Here is a 12,793-nt window from a genome sequence, read left to right as displayed (position 1 = left end):
GATGAGAATCCTCCAGAGTGAGTCCTATTTAATGAGAACAGTGGAAGGTTAAATTCTTTCATTTCCAACAGTTCAAGGCTCCTCTATACTGGTACTTTGCCAACTCTTGAAGGCCAACTGTATTTTATGGATGAGCCATATCATTTCCCTTCGCAGGGAGGTGGCTTTGGTGCCACTTGCAGTAATAAGAGTGTTTTCCTTGTTGCTTTTCAAGATGTCTTCCCAGCCCTGCCTACAGAGCTCCCATGTCCTTATTAGATCAGAGCAGTCTAAGCCCTCTCATCCACCCACCTCTGACTTTGACAGTAAATCATTTCCTTGCAGCATTTATTTGTTTACTAGAATCCTCTTTGCTAGCTTAACCATATGATGCCTTTTTTTAAGGCTTCCAAAGTGCAACCATGCACTGATGGCAGGATTACTCAATTGTGAAACAAGAAGGAGCTTTTAAACCCTTTGTGTTTGGCTTCTCTTGCCAACAAGCCAGGTTCGAAGGGATTCTACTCGAGACAAACAGATGGTAGATTTAACTACCAGGAGCCTTTCAAATGGTCTTCATTTCTTCTTTTCTGAGTACTGAAAAAGTCTATTGCCAAGGACGATCAAAATATTTCCTCTTAGTAAAGGTAAAGGTTCCCCTCGCACACATGTGCTAGTTGTTCCCAACTCTAGGGGGCAGAGCTCATCTCCATTTCAAAGCTGAAGAGCCAGCACTGTCCGAAGAGGTGTCCATGATCATGTGGCCGGCATGACTAAATGCTGAAGGCGCACAACACATTGTTACCTTCCCACCAAAGGTGGTCCCTATTTTACCACTTGCATTTTTTATGTGCTTTCGAACTTCTAGGTTGGCAGAAGCTGGGACAAGTAATGGGAGCTCACTCCATTAAGCGGCACTAGGGATTCAAACCACTGAACTGCTAATCTTTCTAATCAACAAGCTCAGCCACTGAGCCACTGCGTTCCTAGTATTTCCTCTTATAACTATTGAACTAAATTCACTGTTTTCATTGATAATCAAGGGGTAGTGATCATGGTGGCTGTATAGATATAAGAATGAAATTCAAGTTTTGTGTTGGTTTTATTTAGATAGTGATCCAACATAACGGTGGTGAAGGCAAGGAACTATATTTGCCAGGCATGCCTGTTCCAGACTTAGTAACCAACCTCACCATGGGAGAAGAAAAAACACCACAATATTTGAGCCGGATGCAGTAGACTGGATGATATTCAATGCTATGTCAAGCTATGGTTGGCTTATTTGCTTATTTAAATAAGCCACTGTTAGCTGAGCTCACAATATACATAACCCTTAACTATAGCTTATAATGATGGGATGCCGTGGCTCAGTGGCTACGACGCTGAGGTTGTCGATCAGAAAGGTTGGCAGTTTGGTGGTTTGAATCCCAAGTGCAACGTAATGGAGCGAGCTCCCATTACTTGTCCCAGCTTCTGCCAACCTAGTAGTTTGAAAGCACATAAGAATGCAAGTAGAAAAAATAGGGACCACCTTGGTGGGAAGGTAACAGCATTCCATGTGCCTTCAGCATTGAGTCATGCCAGCCACATGACCACGGAGATGTCTTTGGACAGCGCTGGCTCTTCAAGATGAGCATCGCCCCCTAGAGTTGGGAATGACTAGCACATATGTGTGAAGGGAATCTTTACCTTTGTAGCTTATAAACCACAAATTATAAAACATTCAGTGCCAATCAAAGAAACACATTATGGCCTTTCACGAAGAGTAAATGTGATGACATATACTGTAGATTCACACATGACATTAAACTCAGTGGCACTGTATAAATCCAGCAATCCAGATTGTTGTCGCTTAGTCAATGAACCACAGCTAAAATTAGAAAATTCAATTCCATTTTTGTAATGTCCATCATGTCATTTGCCAGCTACCCCAAGGATATACATAGTGTTGCATAATATGAACCCAGCTATGTGGGTTCTCAGTCACCTGAAGTATTTTTGCCATGTTTTGATTGAGCACTATTGCAGTTTCTGATTGGACTCTGATCGATATGGAAGTTATGTAATTGTGGGGGAATCCTATTCCTCTAGTTTTTATGTTATAATTTGGGGGGATGTTTAGGACTGCCCAAAAATCAGATAACAGAGGCAACAGAACTACTAACCTTCTTGGACCGCAACCTATTTTTGCTCTTCAATATTTGCATGTAACAACATTCCTGACAAAATTGCAGGTGATAGCAGCTACAATTGTCTGTTGCCTTTGAGCCTCTTTCAGACAGAAATGCAATTAATACACATTCATATTTCATTAATTAAATGTATCTTAAGACATAGAAGGATTTCTTTTCCTGGCTGAGAGCCTAATAGAAAGCAGAGGGGATGTTTTCCTTATTATTCTATCATTAGGCTAGGAAAAATATGAGTGCAGTTTTTTGTGCCAAGACAGCGTGCCTGTAAAATATGACATTTCTATTCCCAATATTCTATTCTTACACTTGCAAGACTGAAAGTAATCTGTTCAGAATCTTTCAAATAATTCCTGAAAATCCAGTTTTTTTTTTTAAAAAATAGCTGCTTCTAAAATATGTCACCTCTTCATCACAATTAAAACCCGTGGCCATGAATTTAATCTGCAACCAGAAACCAGAAGGAAATAATCTAATAATCTCATTCCATTAGAAATCATTACAGCATAATATAATGATGTAATTACAGGATAGATAATAATAAGCTAGAAGGAACAAGTTGCAAACATTTATACCAGTAAATCCAACCTTCTATTCTGTGCAGAAAGATACATTAAAGTATCCTTGACAGATGGCTAGCTGGCACTTGAACATATCCAGTGCAAAGGAGTTCATTGCCTGTATGGTTGATTGGTTCCACTGTCAAACTGCTCTTCTTCTTAGAAAAAGAAACATGATCTGTCTTCTTGAAACTTGAATCCATTATGTCAAGTCTTTGTTGCACTCTGGAACATTAAAAAATGAGTCTAGAACAGGGACCAGCAACCTGCGGCTCTGGAGCCACATGTGGCTCTTTCATCCCTCTGCTGCGGCTCCCTGTCACCAGTCAACTCCACAATTGTTAGGGCTTTCGGGTAGGACAGGTAGGGAAAAAGGATGCCACGTTAGGAGGAGAGTCTATGGTGGGGGAACCAAACTTCTGGTCAGCTTCAGAATTGAATGGGGGGCTTCCGGTTAGGACCTTTGTGGTTCTTTGAGTGTTTAAGATTGCTGACCCCTGGTCTAGAACATCTGTGCATGCCATTCTTTCAGGGAATTGAAGATCATAACCTTAGTCTTCTCAAATCTAAACCAGGGGTTTCCAACCTTGGCAACTTTAAGCCTGGAGGACATCAAACCCCAGAATTCAAAGCTGGTTGGGGAATTCTGGAAGTTGAAGTCCACCAGGCTTAAAGTTGCCAAGGCTGGAGACCCCTAGTCTAAACCTTTCTAAGCCCTTCAATGTCAGTTACTTTCACATCCGTAATACTTTCTCTTAATCCTTTGGAAAGTATGATGCTTAGAATTGGACAGAATATTTGATCTGGAGCCTGTCCAAGGCAGAATAAAGTGGAACCGTAATTTCCCATTACTTGCAAATTATTATTTTTTTCTTGATGTAAACCGTATCGCACAGTTGGCTCAGATTCAACCTGCCATCAACCATTTGAAGATCTGTGTGTAAATTTAACACTTTTTATTTCACTTTGCTTGTCTTGGATTATGTATTCGTTGTGTGTTGTCCATGGAGGTAATTTAATATGTTTACAGCTACATTTACCAGTTGGAAGTTAGCTTCTGTGACCAAAATCTTTTGTAAGTAATTCCAGTAATTATTCTCTGGGTTTGAAACAGAGATGTTGACTATAAATATTTACAGCTGGATTCTGCAGGAGACATTTTGCATGTTTAGGCAGGGTTGATATCTCTAATGCATTAGGACATTTGTCTCAAATATTAGAGGGTAGAAGTAAAATGGAACTTATCATCCCTCAAACTGAAATGGGACATTATTTAGTAGGAAACTAAGATTACTCTTACCAACCGCTGGGTCACCAGTGCTGGGATTCAAATTTTTTTATCTACCAGTTCTGTGGGTGTGGCTTGGTGGGCATGGCTTGGTCGGCATGGCAGGGGAAGGATACTGCAAAATCCCCATTCCCTCCCCACTCCTGGGGGAACGATATTACAAAATCTCCATTCCCACCCCACTTCAGGTGAAGGATACGGCAAAATCCTCATTCCCTCCCCACCCCACTAACCTGCTTTCCAGCTCTGTTCTCCTGTGCAGGCAACAGAAGAAGACCCAGCCGATCAGCTGGGACTTGGGAGGCAGTGAATAGATTGGGGGCAGGCCCAGCAACAGGGTCAGTTTTGCCAGTTTTCCTAACTACTCAAAATTTCCACTACTGGTTCAACAGAACCAGTCAGAACAGGCTGAATACCACCTCTGTGGGACACAGTGCCTACAATCTATTTATGACAATACAATCCATCTATTTCAGTTGAGAGTATTCGTCTTTGATATAGGGTCACCGTTTTCAAATGTTGACTTCAATGGGCTTCCTTGATTTTTTTTATCCCTGCTATTATCAGGTGCAATAAATCAGGAAGCAAGGTGATTCAAATGACTACAGGTTTATTGCATGCTGACACTCTCTATAAGAATATAAACCATTAATGGTCAAAACAAATTGGTGGTAGATAAAAGTCAAGAGAATTCAAGGTGAGGCTGGATTTAGATTTTTGTGGGTTTGAAGGGATTCAAGACTGATGATGTGCTTGACCCCCCCCCCTTGGGCTCAGCCTGGTCCTTTCTTACATGTAGTTCTACTAGAAGGTCCAGCAGAATATTCTTAAAGTAGTTACTTTTATGTGACTTGATCATGCATTAATCAGATCTTGGTGTTTATAAATTTAGTCATTGGAGTCTGTAACCTGCATGGAATCTAATCAACTAGAGGGTGTGTAATAAACCCATATTTAAATGAAGGGTAGAAAACATACACCCTGTTTCCCTGAAAATAAGACCTCCCCGGATAATAAGCCCAATTAGGCTGTTGAGTGCATGTGCTAAAATAAAATAAAATTCCTCCTGCTCCTCAAAAATAATAAGACCTCCCCGAAAATAAGGCCAAGCGCTTATTTCAGGGATCAAAAGAAAACAAGACCCTGTCCCTGTCTTATTTTCGGGAAAACATGGTGGTACCAGGTGGCATGTGCTCCTTGAATTAATTTTTTTTTGGAGTCTCCTCAACACATCTGTCCCATGACATAATGTCCCATGTTTTTAAAATTGGAAATAGCAAGGACTTAACACCAGGTTTTAAAAAAAACCTCAAAGAAACAGACTCTCCAAACTTCCTCGGCAAAACACAAGGAAAAACAGAACATTCTGTCTTTGCTCATGATGTTGTCAGAATAAAGAAATCCCTATTTTTATGGTAACTTTATTAAACATAACAATACAAACTATAAAAAATAAAAGAATAAAGATAGAAAGTGCTGGGAAAAATAGAAAGAATAATAGAAAAAAAGAAGAGACTAAAGAAAAAGAAAAGAAATATATAAAGAAATGACTTCAGCCACAAATATAAATAATTTTAGTAATGTCTCATCTTTTCTTAAAACATAATTGATGTTCTCTTTTTATATCCCAGCTCTTATCTACAAACTAACCTTTAAACTCTTGTTATTTCAGCCCTGCTGTCAGCAAAAGCCCACTAAGGATTACCAGAGATAACAAAGTATCTATTTTAACTTTAATCAATTAAATCAATTTCATAGTCCTTCATTTTACTTTTAACAATTGTGCTCTTTAAGCCCTTCAAATAATATCCTAGAACTTTAGTTTATTGTTTCTTTGTCTCTTCTCACAAATCCTTCAAAACTTGAACAGGTCTCTTTTGTAAATCCAATATAAGAATATTATCCAGCCGAGTATTTCGGTTTGCCATTTGTATATTCTTTTTAATTATAAGACATCGGCCAATTTCATTTGTGTACCCAACATACTGTAGCTCCCTTTTCAGAGGTAGGTTGCTGCCGGTTCGGCCCGGTTTGACTGAACTGGTAGTGGCCCGGAGCAGCTGAGAGCAAACCAGTATGGTGGCTCTTTTAGCCAGCCCGCCTGCGCTCTATACCTGTTTTTATGGCAAAAGGCAAATTCGCACTTGCGCACAATGTGTGGCGCCTGCACAGGCCCCGACAATCAGCTGGTTGTCGCAAGGTTGGTAGATTGTGCATGCGCATGCAGCGTGAGTCAGGCGCGCACATGAACGGAATGCACGCATGCATGATCAGCAAACCGGTAGTGACAGTAAATGCAGCCCACCACTGACCCTTTTCCATATTATTCTTGTACCGTGCCATTTTTAAATCTACTTTTAAATCAGTTTCAGTCTTTTCCAGTAAAATTTGTTCCTCTGTCATAACATTTTTAAACAAATAGAGACAGACACTCTGAAAGTTAACTTGTGGGTCCATTGTTCACAGATATTCTTCAATGTTAAAATATTTGATTCCATTCTGTATTAGTAAGTCAAATCAAAGTGTTCTTTTCCTTTAATTGTAATCTTTATTTTGCCAGAGCCAATAAAACTTGTTCCCCCCTGACTCTCAACCAAGTTAATAACTATGGATTGAGGATGGCTTCCTATTTTTATACCCTAACCATTCCCAAGTATAGAAGAGCTTTTTCCCTAGCTCGCTTCAATGTCTTGCCCTCAGCACTTCTGGATGGTCGTTTCAAGAGGCTCCCGATTAATGAGCGGCTGTGCCCTTGTGACAGAGCCGAGGTTGAGACAGCGGAGCATGTCCTTCTATTTTGCCCTATGTATAGCATGGACAGATCTAGGTTACTGTCTCTTCCTGAAATAGTCCCTTCTGGACCTGATGGCTGTGATTTGCTTGTGCATTGCCTTGGGGATGTCTCCTCGTACATCACCTCTCAGGTTTCCAGGTTTTTCTTGAGAGCTGTGACCATTAGAGGAGAGAGCTGTAACCTCCCTTAGTTGGGCTTTTGGTGACTGGCTGCTGTGTCTCTTTTGTAGTGGTCGTGTTTTGGTCTGTGACTGTAAATAAAGTATTATTATTATCTTTATTTCTTTCTCATCCCTCTAGTTTCCAACATTCAAATTCCCATCTTAGCATTCTTTTTAAAAATATATGAAAAAAGCAGAATTTTCCCATGGGAAAGATTCTTATTATTAATTATTTGATTAATTATTTGAAATCTTATTTCAAATCTATCTGGATCCTTAGTCCATTTGTCCATCTCACCAGCTCAAGGTTGACTCATCCTTCTGAGGTGGGTAAAATGAGGAGCCAGATTGTTGGGGGAAATATGCTGACTCTGTAAACTGCTTAGAGAGGGCTGTAAAAGCACTGTGAAGCAGTATATAAGACTAAGGGCTATTGCTATTTGTACTTTTCCAAAAATCAATGTTCTGATCATCCTTTTGCTGTTTATTCCCCCCCCCCAAAAGATTTTTTTAAAGCCTTTAAACTTATTTTTAAATCTCCATTCACTCAGGATTAAAGGCTATAAAACCTATTGATCCCAAAGGTTCCTATTAGTTGAAAAGCAGTTAAAAATCCATTTCCAAAAATGTTGTAAGAAATGAAGCTTGGCAAACTTTATAAAAGTTATATTGCTTGGGGGCAATAGGGTGACTCTATAAACTGCTTAGAGAGGATGGTAAAGAGAATAAATATAGAGAGGCTACATTATGGTTATAAGCTTGGTTGAAATCCTTTAATAATAATAATAATAATAATAATAAATTTGGATTTATTAGCCGCTCCCTTTCCAAGTAGGACTCGGGGCGGCGTACAATGGAGCATATAACATAAAATACATAACAACACCAAACGTACATACATACACAACACATATACATATACATTTGACTCTCAGCTACTCAATTTACGAGGCAACTGCAAAATCCTCAGTTCCCACAATCCACCCATGAGAAGCAGCTGCCTGGTGTACAAATGGATGATCTCCCAATCTCTCCTTTTCTGGAGAGACTTTGCTGGCCAGAATTTGCCATCTGGCCACCAATTTCTGCCGCAATGTCATTCTTGCTCCTTCAGGGACACCTAGTTTGCCATGAATCCTCCCCATAAGTCAAGAAATCGCTATTTTCCACTTAGTCTCTTTATACCCACCTTTTTCTCTTTGTCTTTGTCTCCTCTCCTTAGCAATCTGGCCATGATCCAGCAAAGCTATATAATCATCTTCTATCCTTAAGAGGAAAGATATCATCTGGTGATAAATGTTTTGCAAGCAGACTTGTCTTTAGAGAGCTGTATCCGCGGGGTGGGGAGAGAGGACAGAATGATAAAAGCAGTGCAATATTGTTGTGACACAAGCCCCCACCCACCCCTTTGTACAAGCAGCATAGCATCCAGGGGTGGTTTTGCTACCGGTTCGCTTTGTGAGTGTTTTGTGTGCGCTCGCTTTGCTCGCATGTGCGCCAGATGCACGCTATGCTCACGTGCGCAGTTCAATGTAAATGTTCTTTGTGCAGAACAATTTACAGTGAACTGCGTATGTGCGGTCACTACAGAACAACATGGCGGAGACATCAGCAGCCGCGAGGGAACCGGTTTTGGGGCATGGCAAGTCTGGGTCGCTGCTGGTTCTGCCAACCCAGGAAAAAATAGCACTACCAGTTTGGCTGAACCGGGCTGAACCAGGAGCAACCCACCCCTGATAGCATCACAACACTAGTCAAAAAGGAGCAGAGCACATCATGTGCAGTGCTGCATGTGTCGTATTTAATACAAGCAGCTACAAGTTGTGGAGATCCATGTCTTTAGAGACATCTTTGCCCTTCTAAAAATTATACAATACAATATAATAGTAGAGTTGGAAGGGACCTTGGAGGTCTTCTAGTCCAACCCCCTGCCTAGGCAGAAGACCCTATACCGTTTCAAACAGATGGCTATCCAACGTCTTCTTAAAGACTTCCAGTGTTGGGGCATTCACAACTTCTGGAGGCAAGCTGTTCCACTGATTAATTGTTCTAACTGTCAGGAAGTTTCTCCTCAGTTCTAAGTTGCTTCTCTCCTTGATTAGTTTCCACCCATTGCTTCTTGTTCTACCCTCAGGTGCCTTGGAGAATAGTTTGACTCCCTCTTCTTTGTGGCAACCCCTGAGATATTGGAACAATGCTATCATGTCTCCCCTAGTCCTTCTTTCTCTTAAGCTAGACATACCCAGTTCCTGCAACCGTTCTTCATATGTTTTAGCCTCCAGTCCCCAAATCATCCTTGTTGCTCTTCTCTGCACTCTTTCTACAGTCTCCATATCTTTTCTACATCGTGGCGACCAAAACTGAAGGCAGTATTCCAAGTGTGGCCTTACCAAGGCATTATAAAGTGGTATTAACACTTCACGTGATCTTGATTCTATCCCTCTGTTGATGCAGCCTAGAACTGTGTTGGCTTTTTTGGCAGCTGCTGCACACTGCTGGCTCATATTTAAATGGTTGTCCACTAGGACTCCAAGATCCCTCTCACAGTTACTACTGTTGAGCAAGGTGTACCACCTATACTGTACCTGTGCATTTTGTTTTTCTTGCCTAAATGTAGAACCTTACTCTTTTCACCATTGAATTTCATTTTATTAGATAGTGCCCAATGTTCAAGTTTGTCAAGATCCTTCTGTATCTTAAGCCTGTCTTCTGGAGTGTTGGCTATTCCTGCCAGCTTGGTGTCATCTGCAAATTTGATGAGTTCCCCATTTATTCCCTCATCCAAATCATTGATGAAGATGTTGAAGAGTACTGGGTCCAAAACAGAACCTTGGGGTACTCCACTGCATATTTACAATACAATACAAACAATACAATACAATAGTAGAGTTGGAAGGGACCTTGGAGGTCTTCTAGTCCAACCCCCTGCCTAGGCAGGAATCCCTATACCGTTTCAGACAGATGGCTATCCAACATCTTCTTAAAGACTTCCAGTGTTGGGGCATTCACAACTTCTGGAGGCAAGCTGTTCCACTGATTAATTGTTCTGTCAGAAAGTTTCTCCTCAGTTCTTGACAGTATTTCTCTCCATGTAGATGCAGTTCCATTGAGGACTACACGTTGAGTGTGGTTGGTCAGCCAGTTACGAATTCATCTGGTGGTGATGCCGTCTAACCCACATTCTTCTACTTTATCTAGTAGTAGGTTATGGTCTACCTTATCAAAAGCCTTACTGAAGTCCAAGTAAACTATATCGATGGCATTCCTCTGGTCCACTAATTTTGTCACATTATCAAAGAATGCAATAAGATTAGTCTGGCATGATCTGTTTTTGACAAACCCATGTTGACTTTTGGCTATTGCTTTGTTTGCTTCTAGGTGTTCGCTAATTCATTGCTTTATTGCTTTATTATTTTTTCCATTAAATTAAGACAAACCACAATATTTATTAGGCCTCGATCCAACTGGACCATCAGAATTAGCTGCCCTGCACTGGCCGGGATGTCAGTTGTGAAAATCAAGGTATTTCTTCACAAAAGACTTTTGTGGGCCAGTCAGCTGGATGCAGCCAAGGCTCCGCTTGGAGGGAAAAGAGCCTCTACACAAAATCTGCCCTTAGGTACATGATAGTAGTTTTCCAATATTTGTGGAGCTGTCACAGAGAAGATGGATTCGGCCTACTCTCCAAAGCACCTAAAGGCAGGGCAAGAAGTGACAGGATGGAAGTTTATCAAAGAGAGATCCAGCTAGAAATAAGGAAAATATTCCTGCTGGTGAGAACAATTAATCAGTGGAATGGCTTACCTCTAGAAGTCGTGGAGGCTTCATCACTGGAGAAGAGATTGGACAACCATTTCTGCAAAATGGAATAGGGTCTCCTGCTTGAACACGAGGTTAGACTAGAAGATCGCCAAGGTCCCTTCCAACTCTATTATTCTGTATTCTGATCTGAATCAAAGTGGGGGTTTGTCTCAAAGCTCCTGAAGCTTCAAGATTTTCTTTAAAAGGAAACTTTGAGCAAAGCTTTATCAACTTGAAGACCCCCCTGCATAAGCCTAATATGGCCATATTAGTAATATTTTGGTGTTTGCCAAAACAATTGAAGCTACCCAAAACTGATAAGAACTGCTGGCTGTTGAATGAACCATTAAAAATGAAAAGGTTCCCCTCACACGTGTGCTAGTCATTCCCAACTCTAGGGGGCAGTGTTCATCTCCGTTTCAAAGCTGAAGCGCCAGCGCTGTCCGAAGACGTCTCCATGTTCATGTGGCTGGCATGACTAAATGCCGAAGGCGCACAGAGCATTGTTACCTTCCCATGAAAGGTGGTTCCTATTTTTCTACTTGCATTTTTATGTGCTTTAGAATTGCTAGGTTGGCAGACGCTGGAACAAGTAATGGGAGCTCACGCTAGAAATTACACAGTGCTAGAGATTCGAACTGCTGAACTGCCGACCTTTCGATCGATCCAAAAGCTCAGCATCTTAGCCACTGAGCTACCATGCCCCCTGAATGAAACATTACTGTGGGTAAATTTCAAGTTTAGTTGGCACCCAGCAGATTTTTGGTCAATCTCTATATACCAATCAGAACAAGCACACTGCTCTCATTTCGTCTAGCAAATATTTGTTAAACATCAAAAATTGTTAACTGACCAGACGGGACCAAAAAAGCAGGGGGAGAGAAGCAAAAGATAATGATAAAATGAAAGAGGATGTATTAAGGGCAATCTATTCTCTATTACACATTTTTTTCAGAGCTCCTGGGAATAATATTGTGGGTAATCAGCATGGGCTTCCTCCAGAGGGCTGCCTTTAGGTGTTCCATCTTTTAACCCCTTTTATAGCAGTAAAATAGAGCTAGAAAGTAGATTACACCAGGTTGATCACTTCTCTATTCAGTACCACAAAGGAAACAATTCAGCAAATGAGGATGTTGTATCCAACACCAGCTATGAAAAAGAAGCTACAATAGGACCTTGGCATCCAAAATTCCCATGTAGAAATTGTGATGCAAGAGGCTATTAAAGGCATAGCATAGCATCATTTATTGCGCCACAGGGGTCTAAATCATCCATAATGCTAAGCTATAGAATCTGGATTCTCACACAGTGTTATGATACTAATAGGGACTTTTTTGGGTTTGGATCACAAAATGTGGCTTGGCAATTTCTTTGGTGTACAATCGTTTTTTGAGCCAAGTGTGAGCCTTGAGAAGATTTATCTTCAGGAATGGGTAGGATGAGTGTAGAAACAGAATTAGATTTGATTGAAATTGCATTTAATTCAGTTAATTAGACACTGTCAATATTTAGTAATTTTTGCCTTTTGCTTTATTTATATATATAAATCTCTCTCTCTCTCTCACACACACACACATTCTTTCTCTCTGTGCATGTGTGTGTGTGTGTGTTGTGTGTCTCTGTCTGTGTGTGCGTGTGTGTATGTGTGTTCCAGCATAACTCTGGAACGCCTTGAGCAATTTCAACCAAACTTGGTACACAGATGTCTTACTCTCTGGAAACAAATACAAAGACACCCCTAACACCCCTTGAGGTATATGTTTTGTTAAGATACAGCCTGTTGTGCTTTCAAATGGCTTCTACTGTACAGCACAGCGGAGTTGCCATGGTAATGGCTTCACAATACTCCACAAGGGGGCTCCCTCTGGTAAAGGGGAAAATTCAACATTAGAAATTATGTTTGGTCCAGACATTTCCCCCCTATCAATAAATGCCCAGGCAACGCCGGATTAGCAGCTAGTTATATTATAATTCAGGAGCAACTGTTAGAGGGGCTCTAGAAGCTTCAAATCAACCATTGCT

This window comes from Natrix helvetica, assembly GCF_964273705.1.
Source record: "Natrix helvetica genome assembly, chromosome: 1".
NCBI classification, from domain to species: Eukaryota; Metazoa; Chordata; class Lepidosauria; order Squamata; family Natricidae; genus Natrix; species Natrix helvetica.
The sequence above is the reverse complement of the archived record's forward strand: the minus strand, read 5'-3'. Positions refer to the sequence as shown.